The sequence below is a fragment of the Salmo trutta genome, chromosome 4, assembly GCF_901001165.1.
Source record: "Salmo trutta chromosome 4, fSalTru1.1, whole genome shotgun sequence".
Taxonomy (NCBI): domain Eukaryota; kingdom Metazoa; phylum Chordata; class Actinopteri; order Salmoniformes; family Salmonidae; genus Salmo; species Salmo trutta.
Window position 1 is genome coordinate 56,374,944 of NC_042960.1, and position 20,441 is coordinate 56,395,384.

The window sequence follows — 20,441 nt, forward strand, 5'->3', positions numbered from 1 at the left end:
CGACACAGGTTGTGTGTAGGAGGACATACTGTACAAACAATACCAGTCAAAAGTTTGGACACGCCTACTCATTCAAGGGTTTTTCATTATGTTTACTATTTTCTACATTGTAGAATAATAGTTAATACATCAAAACTATGAAATAACACTTATGGAATCATGTGGTAACCAAAAAAGTGTTTAACAAAAATTTTATTTGAGATTCTGCAAAGTAGCCATCCATTGGCTTGATGACAGCTTTGCACACTCTTGGCATTCTCTCAACAAGCTTCATGAGGTAGTCACCTGGAATGCATTTCAATTAACAGGTGTGCCTTGTTAAAAGTTAATTTGTGGAATTTGTGGAATTTCTTTCCTTCAGAATGCGTTTGAGCCAATCAGTTGTGTTGTGACAAGGTAGGGTTAGTATATGGAAGATAGCCTTATTTGATAAAACACCAAGTTTATATTATGGCAAGAACAGCTCAAATAAGCAAAGAGAAACAACAGTCCATCATTACTTTAAGGTCAGTCAATACGGAAAATTTCAAGAACTTTGAACGTTTTTTCAGTGCAGTCGCAAAAACCATCAAGCACTATGATGAAACTGGCTCTCATGTGGACCTCCACAGGAAAGGAAGACCCAGAGTTACCTCTGCTGCAGAGGATAAGTTCATTAGAGTTACCAGCCTCAGAAATTGCAGCCAAAATAAATGCTTCACAGAGTTCAAGAAACAGACACATCACAACATCAACTGTTCAGATGAGACTGCGTGAATCAGGCCTTCATAGTCGAATTGCTGCAAAGAAACCACTACTAAAGGACACCAATAAGAAGAAGAGACTTGCTTGGACCAAGAAACACAAGCAATAGACATTCGATTGGTGGAAATCTGTCCTTTGGTCTGATGAGTCCAAATTTGAGATTTTTGGTTCCAACCGCCGTGTTTTTGTGAGACTCAGAGTAGGTGAGCGAGCGGATGATCTCCTAGTGTGGTTCCCACCGTGAAGCATGGAGGAGGAGGTGTGACGGTGTGGGGGTGCTTTGCTGGTGACATTGTCAGTGATTTATTTAGAATTCGAGTGCTCACTTAACCAGCAAGGCTACCAAGCAGCGATACGCCATCCCATCTGATTTGCGCTTAGTAGGACTCTTGTTTTTCAACAGGACAATGACACAACACACCTCCAGGCTGTGTAAGGGTTATTAGACCATGAAGGAGAGTGATGGAGTTAGGCATCAGATGACCTGGCCTCCACAATCACCTGAACTCAACCCAATTGAGATGGTTTGTGATGAGTTGGACCGCAGAGTGAAGGTAATCCAGCCAACAAGTGCTCAGCATATGTGGGAACTCCTTCAAGACTGTTGCAAAAGCATTACAGGTGAAGCTGGTTGAGAGAAAGCCAAGAGTGTGCAAAGCTGTCATCAAGGCAAAGGGTGGCTACTTTGAAGAATCTAAAATATATTTGGATTTATTTTAGCACTTTCTGGTTACTAAATTATTCCATATGTGTTATTTTATATTTTTGATGTCTTCACTATTATTCTACTATTATTCTATAGAAAATAGTATGTGTCCAAACTCTTGACTGGTACTGTACAGTCGTGGCCAAAAGTTTTGAGAATGACACAAATATACATTTTCACAAAGTCTGCTGCTTCAGTTTGTATGATGGCAATTTGCATATACTCCAGAATGTTATGAAGAGTGATCAGATGAATTGCAATTAATTGCAAAGTCCCTCTTTGCCATGCAAATTAACTGAATCCCCAAAAACATTACCACTGCATTTCAGCCCTGCCACAAAAGGACCAGCTGACGTCATGTCAGTGATTCTCTCGTTAACACAGGTGTGAGTGTTGACGAGGACAAGGCTGGAGATCACCCTGTCATGCTGATTGAGTTCGAATAACAGACTGGAAGCATCAAAAGGAGGGTGGTGCTTGGAATCATTGTTCTTCCTCTGTCATCCATGGTTACCTGCAAGGAAGCACGTGCCGTCATCATTGCTTTGCACAAAAAGGGCTTCACAGGCAAGGATATTGCTGCCAGTAAGATTGCACCTAAATTTACCATTTATCGAATCATCAAGAACTTCAAGGAGAGCGGTTCAATTGTTGTGAAGAAGGCTTCAGGGCGCCCAAGAAACTCCAGCAAGCGCCAGGACTGTCTCCTAAAGTTGATTCGGCTGCAGGATCGGGGCACCACCAGTACAGAGCTTGCTCAGGAATGGCAGCAGGCAGGTGTGAGTGCATCTGCACTCACAGTGAGGCAAAGACTTTTGGAGGATGGCCTGGTGTCAAGAAGGGCAGCAAAGAAGCCGCTTCTCTCCAGGAAGAACATCAGGGACAGACTGATATTCTGCAAAAGGTACAGGGATTGGACTGCTGAGGACTGGGGTAAAGTAATTTTCTCTGATGAATCCCCTTTCCGATTGTTTGGGGCATCCGGGAAAAAGCTTGTCCGGAGAAGACAAGGTGAATGCTACCATCAGTCCTGTGTCATGCCAACCGTAAAGCATCCTGAGACCATTCATGTGTGGGGTTGCTTCTCAGCCAAGGGAGTGGGCTCACTCACAATTTTGCCTAAGAACATAGCCATGAATAAAGAATGGTACCAACACATCCTCCAAGAGCAACTTCTCCCAACCTTCCAGGAACAGTTTGGTGACGAACAATGCCTTATCCAGCATGATGGAGCACCTTGCCATAAGGCAAAAGTGATAACTAAGTGGCTCGGGCAACAAAACATTGATATTTTGGGTCCATGGCCAGGAAACTCCCCAGACCTTAATCCCATTGAGAACTAGTGGTCAATCCTCAAGAGACGGGTGGACAAACAAAAACCTACAAATTCTGACAAGCTCTAAGCATTGATTATGCAAGAATGGTCTACCATCAGTCAGGATGTGGCTCAGAAGTTAATTGACAGCATGCCAGGGAGGATTGCAGAGGTCTTGAAAAAGAAGAGCCAACACTGCAAATATTGACTATTTGCATCAACTTCATGTAATTGTCAATAAAAGCCTTTGACACTTATGAAATGCCTGTAATTATACTTCAGTATTTCATAGTAACATCTGACAAAAATATCTAAAGACACTGAAGCAGCAAACTTTGTGAAAATTAATATTTGTGTCATTTTCAAAACTTTTGGCCACGACTGTATATACCAAATATACTGTTTATCATAGGCTACAGTAGGCTATTAAATAACATTTCCAGTGGCACACTGACTCACCTAATGATGAAGATGAGGTCATAGTCTACTCACGGTGATAGCCGATGCGCTTGTCATGGCTATAGCCTATCTCAAGATGAGCTACTTTGAAAAACAGTGCTGCTCTTAGCTACAAATATGTGTTTCTATTCGTTCTACAGACAGATTAGTCTTCTCTTTTCAGCAGTAGGCATTTGTTTTTCAAGCTGTATGTTTTTCCCCGCGATTGTATTTTTAAATCTGTGAAAGGCAAACTTCTCTTGCATCCATTACTAGTGTACCCATGAGTTTAACAGTCAAATTGACAGGGTAAGAGGGTACAAAACCCTTCTATGGATTATATGTCTATGGCCACAACGCAACAAGGTGTATATTTGGCGCACATGCTACCCTAACTACGGCCTTCCCAACTGTAGGTATACCGGTAACTGCCAAAATAAAGGAAACACTTGAGTAAACGAAGGATACAAAGTATATGTTATGGCGTGGGGTGCATTTTCCTGGCATGGTTTAGGTCCACTTGTAGAATCTATACCAATGCGCATTGAAGCTGTTCTGGCAGCTGGCGTAGACGTACTACCATATTCTCTGAAACGACATTGGAGGCGGCTTATGGTAGAAAAATTAGCATTAAATTCTCTGGCAACATCAGCTCTGGTGGACATTCCTGCAGTCAGTATGCCAATTGCACGCTCCCTCAAAACTTGAGACATCTGTGACATTGTGTTGTGTGACAAACGACTGGCCTTTTATTTTAAGGTGCACCTGTGTAATGATCATTCTGTTTAATCAGCTTCTTGATATGCCACACCTGTCAGGTGGATGGATTATCTTGGCAAAGGAGAAATGCTCACAAATAGGGATGTCAACAAATTTGTGCACAAAGAGAGAAATACGCTTTTTTGTGTATGGAACATTTCTGGGATCTTTTATTTCAGCTCATGAAACATGGGACCAGTACTTAACATGTTGCGTTTATATTTTTGTTCAGTGTAATTACTCTGTGTGACTGTTTTGTCTAGGCTTCCTTAACAACTAAACCAGGAAGTGAATGAATCCCAATAACAAATCACATCCATACACAGTCTTCTCCCTTGGCTCTGCCCTCAGAGATTGACCTACGTGCACTAAACTAGGAGATAACCAAAGTCAAAGGCACATATGTCTTGCATTTAGACATTAAAGCCCAACTATTATGAGATTAAATCAGGAACTTGTGATATTCTGTTAGAATCTTGGCTCTGTTGTAGTCTCAGTCACGCAGATGGACTTTAAAGTGCTCCGATGCTATTGCACCAGCAGGCCTCTTTGCAAATGCATAATCACAGAGGATGAAAAGGCCTGATGCTTTCCCCTGCGTCGTCCTACATTGAAGGTCAACCAGGATAACGCAGTGAGGCAGTTAGAGATGGATCTGCTACACTACCGTCTGTTTATCAGCCATCTAGACTCTAAGAACAATGGGTCTATAGTGGAAGCTTGGGTAGGAGGTTTGGGCAGAAAGCATAAATGTAACCCCCCCCCTTTAGATAAGTTGGCAGTAAACAGATAGCTGCATTTCAACACTAAACCAGCATTTACGTGAGTTTTGCAGAGCAAATGTTTTTTTTTTACTTCTTGGTTTCTAATTGGGGTTGCTATGCTTGACTGGCGGACAACAGGTTGACTGGCAGTCAGATTTAACCATTTAATTGTTTTTATATGAGAAATATGGAGTCAAGTGGTGAATTACCATAAAAGCTGAGCAGGGCCCTGCAGTGAGTAGTGCAACGATATCTGTATGCTGTACCAGGGCCCCTACTGATTAGTGATATCATTACCCTGCATCAGGGGCCTCTTCTGATGAGTGGGGGGGCTGTAAAAGGCATTTTATTATGTGGCGAATATTGTTACACTTACAATAAACATCAAAAGAGAGGACAGAAACCTGCAACAGGTTAGCGCACTTAGAGGTGAGTGGTCGTATGTGAGTGTGCGCTTGCGCGCGTGTCCATGTGTGTTTGGTACATGGGATGTGGAGTGTGGTCGTCGATTTGTGTGTGTGTATTCATTGGAACGGGGAATGGAGAGCGTATGCGAGTGTGTGTGTGTTTGCTGTGAGCTGTGTCAGGTTACACACAGCGAGCTCAGCTCCATCTCTCCCTGTGGAGTCTCCTCGGCGCTGGCCCTACAGGTGGCTTATATTTAGCTAGGGCCCATGGCGATAAGGAGCGTGCGTCTTTACTAAGTGTTCCCTGTCATGTCCACCAATTAGGTGATGAACGGCCTGCTGGCCTGACTGTGAAGGCCCGCACCCTAATGACCTGCCTGTGTGTGTGTGTGTGTGTGTGTGTGTGTGTGTGTGTGTGTGTGTGTGCTGCCTGCGTGACTGACTACACTTAATGAAGGGCTTCAGAGCCAGGGGACCGCACGCCAACCATCCAGCCAGCGCCCAGGACACGAACGCACAAACACGCATGCACAAACACACACACACACACAGACACGTCCTCCCCACATCTGGGAGCTGTAAATCTCTCAACGCCACTGCTGCTCTCCTTTCCCCCTTCTCCTCTCCCCCTTCTCCTCCCCTTCTCCTCTCCCCCTTCTCCTCCCCTTCTCCTCTCCCCCTTCTCCTCCCCTTCTCCTCTCTTCCCCTTGTCCTCTCCTCCCCTTGTCCTTCCCCATTTATCCTCTCCCCCTTCTCCTTTCCTTTCCTTCTTCTCTCCCACCTTCTCTCCTCCTTTTCTCCTCTATTACCTACTCTCATATTTCATTATTCCCCCTTTTTCCTTTCAGCACCAACACAAGCACCGCCAACACAAGCACCAAACACAGCACCAACTCCAGCACCGCCAACACCGTCACCAACACAAACACCAGCACCAACGCCAACAACACTAAACCAACTGCACCAACACGACCAACACCAACATTAACACCAGAGCCAGCACCAAAACCAGCAGCAACACCAGCACCTACAACACTAGCACCACCACCAATACTAGCACCAACACCAGTACCAACAACATCCACAGAACCTGCACCAACACCAGCACAAACACAGCACCAACACCAGAATAAGCACCAACACTACCAGCACCAACACCAGCACCAACACCACAGCCACCAGCACCAGCACTAGCACCAACACAAGCACAAGCACCAACACCACCAACAACGCCAGCACCAACAACACCAACACCAGTACCATCACCAACAACACCAACACCAGCAACAACACCAGCACCAACACCAGGAACACCAGAACCAATACCAGGAACACCAGAACCAACACCAGTACCAGCACCAGGAACACCAGCACCAGGAACACCAGAACCAACACCAGGAACACCAGAACCAACACCAGTACCAGCACCAGGAACACCAACACCAGGAACACCAGAACCAACACCAGGAACACCAGAACCAACACCAGTACCAGCACCAGAAACACCAGAACCATCACCAGTACCAGCACCAGGAACACCAGAACCATCACCAGTACCAGCACCACTTGGAGCCAGCATTGGACCTGTCACTGATCCCTACACTATAACAGTCAAATAAATAGCCACAGTGAAACATCCACTTACTGGGCATTAACCCTCTCCAGCTGGCTCTCTCTCCAGTCTCCACTGAGCTTACCTCTCTGTAGGGGTAAATGTATTTGGAAAGAAAGCCAGTGATCTCTCCAGCAGAGTATTTTCCTTCTCTGTTCCTTCATTTAGGTTTAATTGTTATGAGGAGCATGTGTGTTTATATGCAAGCTGCTGAGAGTTTGGGTGTTGCGGTTTACGATCAATTTAGTCATGCCGTGGAGATGGTCGTTCCGTTGGCGTTTTCATTTGCTCATTTCTCCTTTTCCCTCGCACGCTACTCCAATAATACTGGACTGTTGTCTTTAACAGATTTTCCTGTGTGGCCGTATTGGTCTGCATCCCCAAACTGGCACCCTATTCCCTACACAGTGCACTACTTTTGACCAGGGCCCATAGGGCTGTAGCACACTATAGGAAATAGGGTGCCATTTGGGACGGGCCCTTGGTGCGCTCCTCTCCTCCGGAGTCATACTGAAGTCATGCTGTGTGTTTCATGGCTGTTCTAGCTGCTGGTGTGTTTATCATAAAGCAGGTGCTGCTGTTCATACTGGAGATGGACCTCAACGACATGTCATCACCATTGATCACTGACAATCTGAAATGGTCCATCCACCCACACAGACAGTGTGGTGAAGGCGGCGCAGCAGGGCCTCTTCAACCTCAGGAGGCTGAAGAAATTCGGCTTGGCCCCTAAGACCCTCAGAAACTTTTACAGATGCACAATTGAGAGCATCCTGTCGGGCTGTATCACCGCCTGGTACGGCAACTGCTCTACCCGCAACCGCAGGGCTCTCCAGAGGGTGGTGGGGTCTGCCCAACGTATCATCGAGTGCACACTGCCTGCCCTCCAGGACACCTACAGCACCCGATGTCACAGGAAGGCCAAAAACTGATCATCAAGGACGTCAACTCCCCAAGCCACGGCTTGTTCACCCCGCTACCATCCAGAAGGAGAGGTCAGTACAGGTGCATCAAAGCTGGGACCAAGAGACTGAAAAACAGCTTCTATCTCAAGGCCATCAGACTGTTAAATAGCCATCACTAGTCAGCTACCAACCGGCTACTCAACACAGCACCCTGCTACTGCCCTATATACATAGACATGTAATCACTGGCCACTTTAATAATGGAACACTAGTCACTTTAATAATGTTTACATACTGCTTTACTCATCTCATGTATATACTGTATTCTATTCTACTGTATTTAGTCAATGCTACTCTGACATTGCTCGTCCTAATATTTCTTAATTCCATTATTTTACTTTTAGATTTGTGTATATCATTGTGAATTGTTAGATTCTACTGCACTATTGGAGCTAGGAACACAATAATTTCGCTACACCCACAATAACATCTCCTAAATATGTTTATGTGACCAATAAAATTGTATTTGATTTGGTATCTGATTCCAATCACTGTGATAACTGTCCGTCCCCCCCCCCCCCCCCCCCCCCCCCCCCCCCCCCTAGTATTATTGTCCCAAGTCTCCACTGTTGCATCAGAGCACTCAAAAGGCCTGTTCGGGATTGTGAAGAAACAAATATTTACTTCTACAATGAGTCTTATGTAAACATTCAGAGGGCTTTGCTGATTGGATATGCCATCTGTTGTCTCGCCGTACCCCTTAAAACTGCTTATGCTGCTGAATCCGGGTCCAGTGAGAGAAAACTAGCCAATAAGATCCTAAACTCCGCCCTCCTCGGCAGCCCCTGAGGCCTCTGGGTAATTACAGTGTTTACGTCCATGGAGGAGACAGGCGGGCGGGTGGGGCGTTCACCTGGGCAGCCAAACAGGTATTTGGATTGCACTGTGTAATTTTCATTTTATACCAAGGGACAAGCTAAATATTAGCATTCCATCACAGGCATTTCCTGATGTGGGCATTGAACTAGAAAGACCAAGGAAAGTCCATGTTGATACACAGACTTGCTTTGACCATTCTAATTCAGCCTTTATTCATGTTTTCAAGGATACAAAAGTATTACATTTTGGATTACCAGTACTAAGTGAAGTTTATGTAGGCCTACATAATTTGCAATCAGTTAGATATATACTGTATGTCACTGTGTATTCTCAAACCCAAGTTTAATTTTATGATGAATGACATGGGATATTCTAACATTTAGTATAATTTCTCATATATTCCAGTCCACTTAACTTTCAATCTAATTTGTCAGACAAACAAAAAGAGTTGTAGTGAGTTTTGACAACCCATCCAGTGTAAAATGTGAAACGGAGGGAAATACCTCTCTTTCTACAAGCCTCCAGGGAGGAGCAGGAACATTGTGTTATTGTTTTCAGAGAGGAAATATTCCGTTAACTTAATCAACAGTAGGATGCGCTCTACTGGTCCACTTATTTTTGGGACTCGTCCCAAATGGCACCCTAATACAGTGCACTACTTTTGGTCAGAGCCCCAAGTAGTGCACTACATGGGGCATAGAGTGCCATTTGAGACGTATCCTATTTCTTTTTCAGAATCAATTAAGGTCCAAATTTTACCAATCACCATTACTATTACTGCATAAAACTGCCTGATCACTGCACTACAAAAAGAAGGCTTACTATTTGAACTAACCACACTTTTACCACACAAAATGGTTCAGTCAAGCCACACTTCAGTGCATTTTCGCAACAAATAGGACAAAATAATTGCGAATTGCCACACAAAATGCCAGAATTGCCGCAGCAAAATGAAGCATTTTTGCCCATAAGTATCACACACAAAAACATGGGAAATCGTGGAGGGACAGATTAGTGCTGCAAAAGCAGGGTAGTGTGCTCAAGGCATGGCTTTACCTGGCACACTTCTAGGAAATTAAATGAAGGAGTTGAATGAATCATGGAAAGAGGAAAGCAGAGCCAGTTGGAAGCCCTGCATGGGCTGAATTTAGAGTCAATGTTATTTCTAGTGTTTGTGTTGGTGTGTTATAATATGTGTGTTGGGGATGCGTCATCTATTGTGTGTGTGCTTATGTGTTTCTGTGGGCATACGTACGCACATGATACCAAGGGAAAGGAACATTTCCACTACCTCGCTCTCCAACCAAGGTGCATGAATAAAACGTATAATCTACTGTGTGTATGTTAATGTAAGACTGTATATGTGTGTGTGTGTGTGTGTGTGTGTGTGTGTGTGTGTGTGTGTGTGTGTGTGTGTGTGTGTGTGTGTGTGTGTGTGTGTGTGTGTGTGTGTGTGTGTGTGTGTGTGTGTGTGTGTGTGGTTGTATGTGTGTGTGTGTGTGTGTGTGTGTGTGTCTGTGTGTGGTTGTGTGTGTCTGTGTGTGGTTGTGTGTGTGTGGTTGTGTGTGTATGTGTGTGTGTGGGTATGTGTGTGTGTGCATGCATGCAGGACAGCAGGGATCAGCACACCTGTAGGTGGGTGTTCATTACACTGGGCCCTGAGCGATGGCTTGGCCTCTAGGAGGCTCTTGTTCATTGTGATCTCCAACTTAATTAGCTCTCACTCACGGGTCCAGAGGGCCTCTGAAGGCTGGCCCTGTGTGTGGGTGACTGACTTGAGATGGCGTATCAAATGCTTGGTACATTCTCCTGGAGGATAAAGCAGCTACACACTACCTGTCTCTGCCCCCCTTATCAACAAACCACCTGTGTATCATTTAGACGAGAGCAGATGTGCAAAGAAACTTCTACATCCATCTGCTTTGAGTACTGTTGACATGGCAGCAGTTATGCTTATTGCACTTTACGGTCATCTAGTCCCGAATCTAGAAACGTGACTCAAAGTGATTAAAGGTCAACTCATTACTAAACGTACTGTAATTCAATGTAATGACATGAAACAGCCTGAATCAAGAGTATTTCTCTGGTGTGTCCTCAGAGATAAGCTGCTTATTTAATGAAACCTCTTCCCTCGCCTGTCATTTGGCCTTAGGAAAGGAAAGAACAGAACAAATGAAATAAGAGCATAAGAGAAAAGAGAAAGGAAAAGGGGCTTGTTTGGATCGGGGGAGAGAGAGAGAATGACAATTGGCTATACTTAAACTCTTTAACATCATCCTCAGCTCTGGCATCTTCCCCAATATTTGGAACCAAGGACTGATCACCCAATTCCACAAAAGTGGAAACAAATTTGACCCCAATAACTACTGGGGGATATGCGTCAACAGCAACCTTGGGAAAATCCTCTGCATTATCATTAACAGCAAACTCGTACATTTCCTCAGTGAAAACAATGTACTGAGCAAAAGACAAATTAGCTTTTTACCAAATTACCATACGACAGACCACGTATTCACCCTGCACAACATAATTGACAAGCAAACAAACCAAAACAAGGCTAAATCTTCACATGCTTTGTTGATTTAAAAAAAAAAATGTTTTGACTCAATTTGGCAAGAGTGTCTGCTATACAAATTGATGGAAAGTGGTGTTGGGGGAAAAGCATACAGCATTATAAAATCCATGTACACAAAAAACAAGTGTGTGGTAAAAATTGGCAAAAAACACACACATTTCTTTCCACAGGGCCGGGGGGTGAGACAGGGATGCAGCTTGAGCCTCACCCTCTTCAATATATATATATATATATATATACACTGCTCAAAAAAATAAAGGGAACACTAAAATAACACATCCTAGATCTGAATGAATGAAATAATCTTATTAAATACTTTTATCTTTACATAGTTGAATGTGCTGACAACAAAATCACACAAAAATAATCAATGGAAATCCAATTTATCAACCCATGGAGGTCTGGATTTGGAGTCACACTCAAAATTAAAGTGGAAAACCACACTACAGGCTGATCCAACTTTGATGTAATGTCCTTAAAACAAGTCAAAATGAGGCTCAGTAGTGTGTGTGGCCTCCACGTGCCTGTATGACCTCCCTACAACGCCTGGGCAGGCTCCTGATGAGGTGGCGGATGGTCTCCTGAGGGATCTCCTCCCAGACCTGGACGTGGCGTTGGTGGATGGAGCGAGACATGATGTCCCAGATGTGCTCAATTGGATTCAGGTCTGGGGAACGGGCAGGCCAGTCCATAGCATCAATGCCTTCCTCTTGCAGGAACTGCTGACACACTCCAGCCACATGAGGTCCAGCATTGTCTTGCATTAGGAGGAACCCAGGGCCAACCGCACCAGCACATGGTCTCACAAGGGGTCTGAGGATCTCATCTCGGTACCTAATGGCAGTCAGGCTACCTCTGGCGAGCACATGGAGGGCTGTGCGGTCCCCCAAAGAAATGCCACCCCACACCATGACTGACCCACCGCCAAACCGGTCATGCTGGAGGATGTTGCAGGCAGCAGAACGTTCTCCACGGCGTCTCCAGACTGTCACGTCTGTCACATGTGCTCAGTGTGAACCTGCTTTCATCTGTGAAGAGCACAGGGCGCCAGTGGCGAATTTGCCAATCTTGGTGTTCTCTGGCAAATGCCAAACGATCTGCACGGTGTTGGGCTGTAAGCACAACCCCCACCTGTGGACGTCGGGCCCTCATACCACCCTCATGGAGTCTGTTTCTGACCGTTGGAGCAGACACATGCACATTTGTGGCCTGCTGGAGGTCATTTTGCAGGGCTCTGGCAGTGCTCCTCCTTGCACAAAGGCGGAGGTAGCGGTCCTGCTGCTGGGTTGTTGCCCTCCTACGGCCTCCTCCATGTCTCCTGATGTACTGGCCTGTCTCCTGGTAGCGCCTCCATGCTCTGAACACTACGCTGACAGACACAGCAAACCTTTTTGCCACAGCTCGCATTGATGTGCCATCCTGGATGAGCTGCACTACCTGAGCCACTTGTGTGGGTTGTAGACTCCGTCTCATGCTACCACTAGAGTGAAAGCACCGCCAGCATTCAAAAGTGACCAAAACATCAGCCAGGAAGCATAGGAACTGAGAAGTGGTCTGTGGTTACCACCTGCAGAACCACTCCTTTATTGGGGGTGTCTTGCTAATTGCCTATAATTTCCACCTGTTGTCTATTCCATTTGCACAACAGCATGTGAAATTTATTGTCAATCAGTGTTGCTTCCTAACTGGACAGTTTGATTTCACAGAAGTGTGATTCACTTGGAGTTACATTGTGTTGTTTAAGTGTTCCCTTTATTTTTTTGAGCAGTATATATCAATGAATTGGTGAGGGCCCTAGAACAGTCTGCAGCACCTGGCCTCATCCTACTAGAATCTGAAGTCAAATGTCTACTGTTTGCTGATGATCTGGTGCTTCTGTCCCCAACCAAGGAGGGCCTACAGCAGCACCTAGATCTTCTGTACAGATTGTGCCAGACCTGGGCCCTGACAGTAAATCGCAGTAAGACAAAAATAATGGTGTTCCAAAAATGGTCCAGTTGCCAGGATCACAAATACAAATTCCATCTAGACACTGGTGCCCTAGAGCACACAAAAACTATGCCACAGGTAACTTCCACAAATCCATCAAAAGGAACATTAAATTCAACATACCAATTAGGATTTTGTTAAAAATACTTGAATCAGTTATAGAACACATTGCCCTTTATGGTTGTGAGGTCTGGGGTCCGCTCACCATCCAAGAAATCACAAAATGGGACAAACACCAAATTAAGACTCTGCATGCAGAATTCTGCAAAAAATATGTACGGAATCAGTGACCATAGCCTTGCTATTGAGAAAGTCAGCCGAAGGCAGACTTGGCTCTCAAGAGAAGACAGGATATGTACACACAGCCCACAAAATGAGGTGGAAATTGAGCTGCACTTCCTAACCATTTTTCCCTCAGATTACACAGACTCACAAATCGAAAACAAATCAAATTTTGACAAACTCTCATATCTATTGGGTGAAATACCACAGTGTGCAATCACAGCAGAAATATTTGTGACCTGTTGCCACAAGAAAAGAGCAACCAGTGAAGAACAAACACCATTATAAATACAACCTATATTTATGTTTATTTATTTTCCCTTTAGTACTTTAACTAATTGCATTTGAAATGTCTTTATTCTTTTGGAACTTTTGTGAGTGTAATGTTTACTGTTAATTTTTATTGTTTATTTCACTTTTGTATATTATCTACTTCATTTGCTTTTTCAATGTTAACGTAAGTTTCCCATGCCAATAAAGCCCTTTGAATTGAAATGGAATTGAATTGAATGAGGAGGAGTAGTAGTGAATGGAAAAGGGCTTTGAAGGATAGTAGATAGTAGAAGCAGCGAGTGAGCAGCAGGGACAGCAGAGAGAGAGAGACAGAGAGAGAGAGAAAGAATGAGAGAGAGAGAGAGAATGTGGAGGAGTAATAGTGAGTGGAAAGGGGGGGTTGAATAATAGTCGATTGTAGAAGCAGCGAGTGAGCAGCAGGGACAGCAGAGAGCGAGAAAGAGAGATACAGAATGAAAGAGAGAGAGAGAGAGAGAGAGAGAGAGAGAGAGAATGAGAGAGAGAGAAAAATGGGGGAGTCTTGTTCTCTTCTGTCTGTCCTCCCTGCTAATAACAGTTGTGTTTGCTCTCCTCTCCTCTCTGTCACCCCCCTGCCCTGTCTGCCCTGGGCTGGCTCCAGCTCCACTCACATGTGTTCTGGCATGGCTCTGGTTGGGGGCGTTGGGGGCTGCGGCCCCTCACTCCTCTTGGCCCTGTCAGGCGTCCAGCCAGAGAATAATGTAAAAATGTGGCTCACTGGCGTCGACTTGATTAAGCCTGTGCACGTGTCTGGAGAGAGGAGACAGAAGGTTTAATCACCCTGGCCCTGACGCTCTCTCCTCCTCCCTTTCCTCCTCCCGCTCCTCCTCTTCCTCCTCTTCCTCCCTCTCATCCTCCTCCTCCCTCCTCCTTTCCTTCTTCTTCGTCTTTCCCTCTACTCCTCCACCTACTCTGAGCCGGGTTGAGTTTTTCTCTTTTTCATTTTTTTCCTACGCTCGTTTTCTTACATTGTTTATTCACTTTTTTTCTCTCTATTCTCCCTCCTGTGGAACTGACTTTTCTTCTGTTTGCTTTTCCTTTCTGTCTCACTCTTTCTCTCCTATTTCCCTTTCTCTTGCTCCTTTTCACATAGTGCTCACCCCTCTCCCCCTTATCTGTCCTGTATATGTGTGTGTGTGTGTGTGTGTGTGTGTGTGTGTGTGTGTGTGTGTGTGTGTGTGTGTGTGTGTGTGCGTGTGCCTGTTAGTGAGTGTTTGTGTATGCACGTGTGTGCATGCATGTGCTTCCATCCATGTGTGTGTCCATGTGTTTGTGCACAGCGGTGTAGAGAGGGGAGGGAGGGAAGGAGAAAGGGAGGGAGAGAGAGAGAGTGCCAGGCCAGCCATGTCCGTTGTTCCCACAATACATCTATAACAGTGTAGGAGAAATAGAGAAGCCTGAGTGGACAACTCCTGGCAGGCAGACAGGCAGACAGGCAGACAGGCAGACAGGCAGCTCACTACTACACTTAGTTATGAAACTCCCTCCTACTGCCACTTTCTGATTATAAACAGCACTTCAGTCCAACTCCAAAAGTCTTGGTCATTCTTAGATATTTTGGTTATCTTTTAATTGGAATCGATGATGGATATTTCTATCATTGCAGGTACTTTTTTTCCACAGCCCTGTAGGGTTTATTTCCCACTCAATAGTAAAACATTATTTCACAGGTGACAGCAGAACCACAACAGGAGAATTCCCAACTTGATATTCAGCAGAAGATTGAGGGGAAACTATATGGAACGTTTTGCATTCACCATGTCCCTAGTCCTGAGGCAGCCAGAACCAGAGCTGTAGTAAAGTGCTTGTGATGAATAGGTTGTGATAGGTATGTTTAAGTCCAGAACCTGGGCTATATACTATACATTCATCTTTTCCTATACAGTTCATCTATAATACTTTTCATGGCGCCACAATCCCACAAGATTAATTACTTCATTTGATGGGGAAATGAGTTCATATTATGTTTCCAAAGGAGCATATTTCCAGACATATCCATCACATTACAATATTCATTGCATCTGTAGCCAAAAGAGCTAAGTATACCCATATTTCCAAACACATACATCACATTATGATATGTATTGCATTACTTGCTGTGTTTCACTGAGCTCCACCAATTACCCGTCACCTGAGATGCCACGTCAGTCCCATCTAAAACCAACAAGCCCCTTGTCGCCCTTATCCACATAGCCTGACCTTGGCCCAAGTCTGTAGAGAGAGCTCTCTGTGTCACTGGCTGGGTCTGACACAAACACACACACACACACACACACACACACACACACACACACACACACACACACACACACACACACACACACACCCTTCTCTATAATCTGTTCAAACATACCTTGGGAGTGCTATGTTAGTGAGGCCTATACTAAAGCGAATGGCATCTTAAAGGGAAACTCCACTCAAAAGCGATCTTTTGATATTTTTTTAATTACTCCACTGTTAATACAGTCTCAAAATTTTTTTGCATGTCAGCAGTCAAGTTTTCAAGATTTTGGACTTTCAAGAAGCAAAGTGTCACCGGCCACATCATCATCATGAAGCAAAATGCATCAGAAAATGTTTAAATTCTAAAAGCAGCAGATGCGATGCGGGCCCTTCTCCCATCCTTCACATGCTGTCATTACCCCAGCCCAGCTCAGCGCTAGGCCGCTAGCTAAATGATTCTGTTAACGTGTCACGCTGGCCCCTCAAAGCCCACACTGTTCCCTGTCTTCACAATGTGTCCCAGCTATCCAACCCGTGCGTTGATAATTTGCCGGGAGAAATTGGCCCTGGACAAGTCTCTAATTATGGTTTAGCACCCTGTCCTGTTCCCAGAGCCTCATTCCAGATAACTGCTCACATAACTGCTGCTTTGAAACCATGGATGTATCCCACACTTCTTTCTTTCCCTCTCTCACTTCTCCTCCGTCTCCACCTCTTCGTCCTCATCTGCTGGGCAGTGTAAACATCGCTGTCACAGGCAGTCAGCTTCATATCACGCTCCAGATTAGGTGAATCCTTTTGACAGGAATCAGCTGATCTCGACTTAAAAAGTTATGGTGAATAAATGCCATTTGTAGAGCGTCAGTGCAGTAAATGTTCTCTGTGGTGGCTCCGTTACAGCTTGTCAGTAGAGAAGTATTGAACTCATGGCTCATAGCGTTTCCATGTGACTCACAGTCCAACATATATAATACTTTTCCTACTCTATCGTGGTACAATGAGCAACCGTATGAGCAACATACAGTATTTACCTTCTCATCTTTCTAGTTATGTTTTGTATGATATCTTTAGATGAATATTTTTTTCTACACTGTATGTATATATGGACATCTAGAATGTCCCTACTCAACAGGAGAAAGCCAACAGTGCAGCAGTAGAATGATATAATGCAGGAAATGAAAAAGCATGCTAGGTATGTAAATGTTGTGTTGAAGTCATCATCATCACAGCTATTGACACTGGGAGAAAGTACTTGGACATGGGACATTACTCTCTCTCTGTAGTACACAGCAAAGGCACAACCTTGCACAGTGATAGCATAAATAGAGCACAGAAATACACAGAATCTTATCATAGTCACTGGAATATAATGTGATTGTGTTGTTGTTTGGATTAAGCTTTTATCAGTGCTACCCTATGAATCGGACACTGTCTTCTTGTTGTTGGCAGCAGTTTTGTTTTCAATGTGGTTCAACATGTTCTGACGGGTACTGTTTGCTCTTTTGCCCAAATTAGATTACACTTCTCTCTTCGAGCGCAATCTTTGCATCAGGAGTTCTGCAGGGTCACTGGTGTGGAACATTTATAAAAACAGTGGGGGAAAAAGTGAGTTGAGTTCGTCAGTTATTGTCTGAGGTCAAAGGTCAAGATGCAGGCCCATAATGCATTGAGACACACTCCCCTCTCAGATCTCACTTCACACAGAAACTGAAGCATTGTTAATTTCCCCAACACAGCTCTGCTGCACTACGGAGCCCACTCTTATCATCTTTCATTTGTTACTGAGGCTGTGAACTCCCTGTGTACAGTCACTTGATCTCCCAGAGTCAGCATGTTACAACCAGCTCCTGACCTGACCAGGTTAGACCTGAGCCCTGATTGGCTAGTGTGCCCTGGATGGAGAGAGCCTGGTGTAGAATTGTCCAATGAGTGATCCTCAGAAAAATCATGTGAATTGATGATGGAAGACTCCTCATTGTTTATAAATTTAATGTCTGCTATACTATGCATGACCTCACTGTGTCTGTTTTAATTGAGTCCTCTTGGTGAGACTGAGATGATTGGGTTGGTAAGTTAGTGAGATCATAAGGCAAGGACATTTTGGTAATGAAATGGAGAGTAAGATAGTGAGGCAGAGACAAACCGATTAACACCATCTATCTCTGTCTCTGGCAAACTGTAATTGTAAGTGTTAATTGTATGATGGAGAGGAGAGGGACCGGAAGACGTTGTGAAAGAGTTGTCTGCCACGACATGCCCTGGTGCTGTAAATCCCTATCCACTCAACTACACCATTATAACCAGGGGTGCAACTTTGGCTTGAGAAGTGGGGGGACATTATATATATATATATATATATATATATATACACACACAGTACCAGTCAAAAGTTTGGACACACCTACTCCTTCCAGGGCTTTTCTTTATTTTCACTATTTACTACATTGTAGAATAATAGTGAAGACATCATTACGATGAAATAACAGATATGGATTCATGTAGTAACCAAAAAAGTGTTAAACAAATCAAAATATATTTTATATTTCAGATTCTTTAAAGTAGCCACCCTTTGCCTTGATGACAGCTTTGCACACTCTTGGCATTCTCTCAACCAGTTTCATGAGGTAGTCACCTGGAATCCATTTAAATTAACAGGTGTGCCTTGTTAAAAGTTCATTTGTGGAATGAATGCATTTGAGCCAATCAGTTGTGTTGTGACAAGGTAGCGTTGGTATACAGAAAATAGCCCTATTTTTGGTTACAACCGTTGTGTCTTTGTGAGAATCAGAGTAGGTTAACGGATGATCTCCACATGTGTGGTTCTCACCGTGAAGCATGGAGGAGGTGTGATGGTGTGGGGGTGCTTTGCTGGTGACACTATCTACATACTTAAGTTAATAAAAGGCCGACAACATCCGGTGAAATTGGAGGGCGCGCAATTCAAATACATACTCGTAATATTAAACATTTATGAACATACAAGTATCTTATATCATTGAAAAGCTTAAATTCTTGTTAATCTAACTGCATTGTCCGATTTACAATAGGCTTTACGGTGAAAGCATACCGTGCGATTGTCTGAGGACGGCACCCCACATCAACATATTTTTCAACCAGCACAGGCTTCATAAAATCACAAATAGCGATTAAATAAACAACTTACTTTTGAAGATCTTCCTCTGTTTGCAATCTCGAGTGTCCCAGCTACAACATGAATGGTAATTTTGTATGATAAAATCCTTTTTTAAATCCCAAAAAGTCTGCTTAGTTGGCGCTATCGATATCAGTAATCCACTCGTTCAACATTCAGACAAAGGAGTCCAAAAAGCTACTGCTAAACTTTGTTCAAACACATCAAACGATGTTTCTATGTAATCCTCAGGTACTCTAAAATGTATATAATATTTCATACGGAAAGTAGCATGTTCAATAGGAAAGCAAAATTAGTAAGCGTGCACCCTCTCCCTTGCGTGCCGAAAGACTGATATTGTTCCGGTGGTCTCCTAACCAAAACACAAAATTCTTGCTTGTTTTTCAAAAAACAAGCCTGATACCTTGAATAAAGACTGTTGACTTCTAGTGGAAGCCATAGGAATTGCAATCTGGGAGACGGAATTACATAGGAACCATAGGTTTCCATTATAAGAGCCTGGGACCTCATAAAAAAATCAGATTTTTCTTCAGATTTTTTGCCTGTCATATCAATGCTGTTATAGTCTCATACATTATTGTAACAGTTTTAGAAACGTCAACGTGTTTCTATCCAATGCTACCAATTATATGCATATCCTGGCTTCTGGGCCTGAGTAACAGGCAGTTTACTTTGGGCACGTCAGTCAGGCGGAAATTCAGGAAACTAGACCCTATCCCTAACAAGTTTTAAATTTTACCCAGCAAGGCTACCACTGTCACACCCTGATCTGTTTCACCTGTCTTTGTGCTTGTCGGCCATCTTCCCCATTATCCCCAGTGTACTTATACCTGTGATCTCTGTTTGTCTGTTGCCAGATCGTTTTGTTTTGTCAAGCCTATCAGCGTTTTTTCCCATGCTCCTGTGTGTCTCTAGTTCCTGTTTTCTAGCTTTCCCGGTTTGGGCAAATCTGCCTGCCCTGACCCTGAGCCTGCCTGCCGTTCTGTACCTTTCGGACTCTGCTCTGGACTACTGACCTCTGCCTGCCCTTGACCTGTCGTTTGCCTGCCCCCCTGTTTGAGTAATGAACTTGTGTTACTTCAAAACTGTCTGCATCTGGGTCTTCTCCTGAGCCTTGACAACCACAGCATTCTGCAGCGATACACCATCCCATCTGGTTTGCGCTTAGTGGGACTATCATTTGTTTTTCAACAGGGCAATGACCCAAAACACACCTCCAGGCTGTGTAAGGGCTATTTGACCAAGAAGGAGAGTGATGGAGTGCTGGATCAGATGACCTGGACTCCACAATCACCCGACCTCAACCCAATTGAGATGGTTTGGGATGAGTTGGACCACAGAGTTAAGGAAAAGCAGCCAACAAGTGCTCAGCATATGTGA

At 44.2% G+C, this 20,441-nt stretch overlaps 1 protein-coding gene across 1 annotated transcript in view; it reads left to right on the plus strand.

Moving 5' to 3' along the window:
* LOC115192668 (potassium voltage-gated channel subfamily KQT member 1-like) overlaps window positions 1-20,441 on the plus strand; it is a 219,412-nt gene that overhangs the window by 65,301 nt on the left and 133,670 nt on the right. The window lies entirely within an intron of this gene.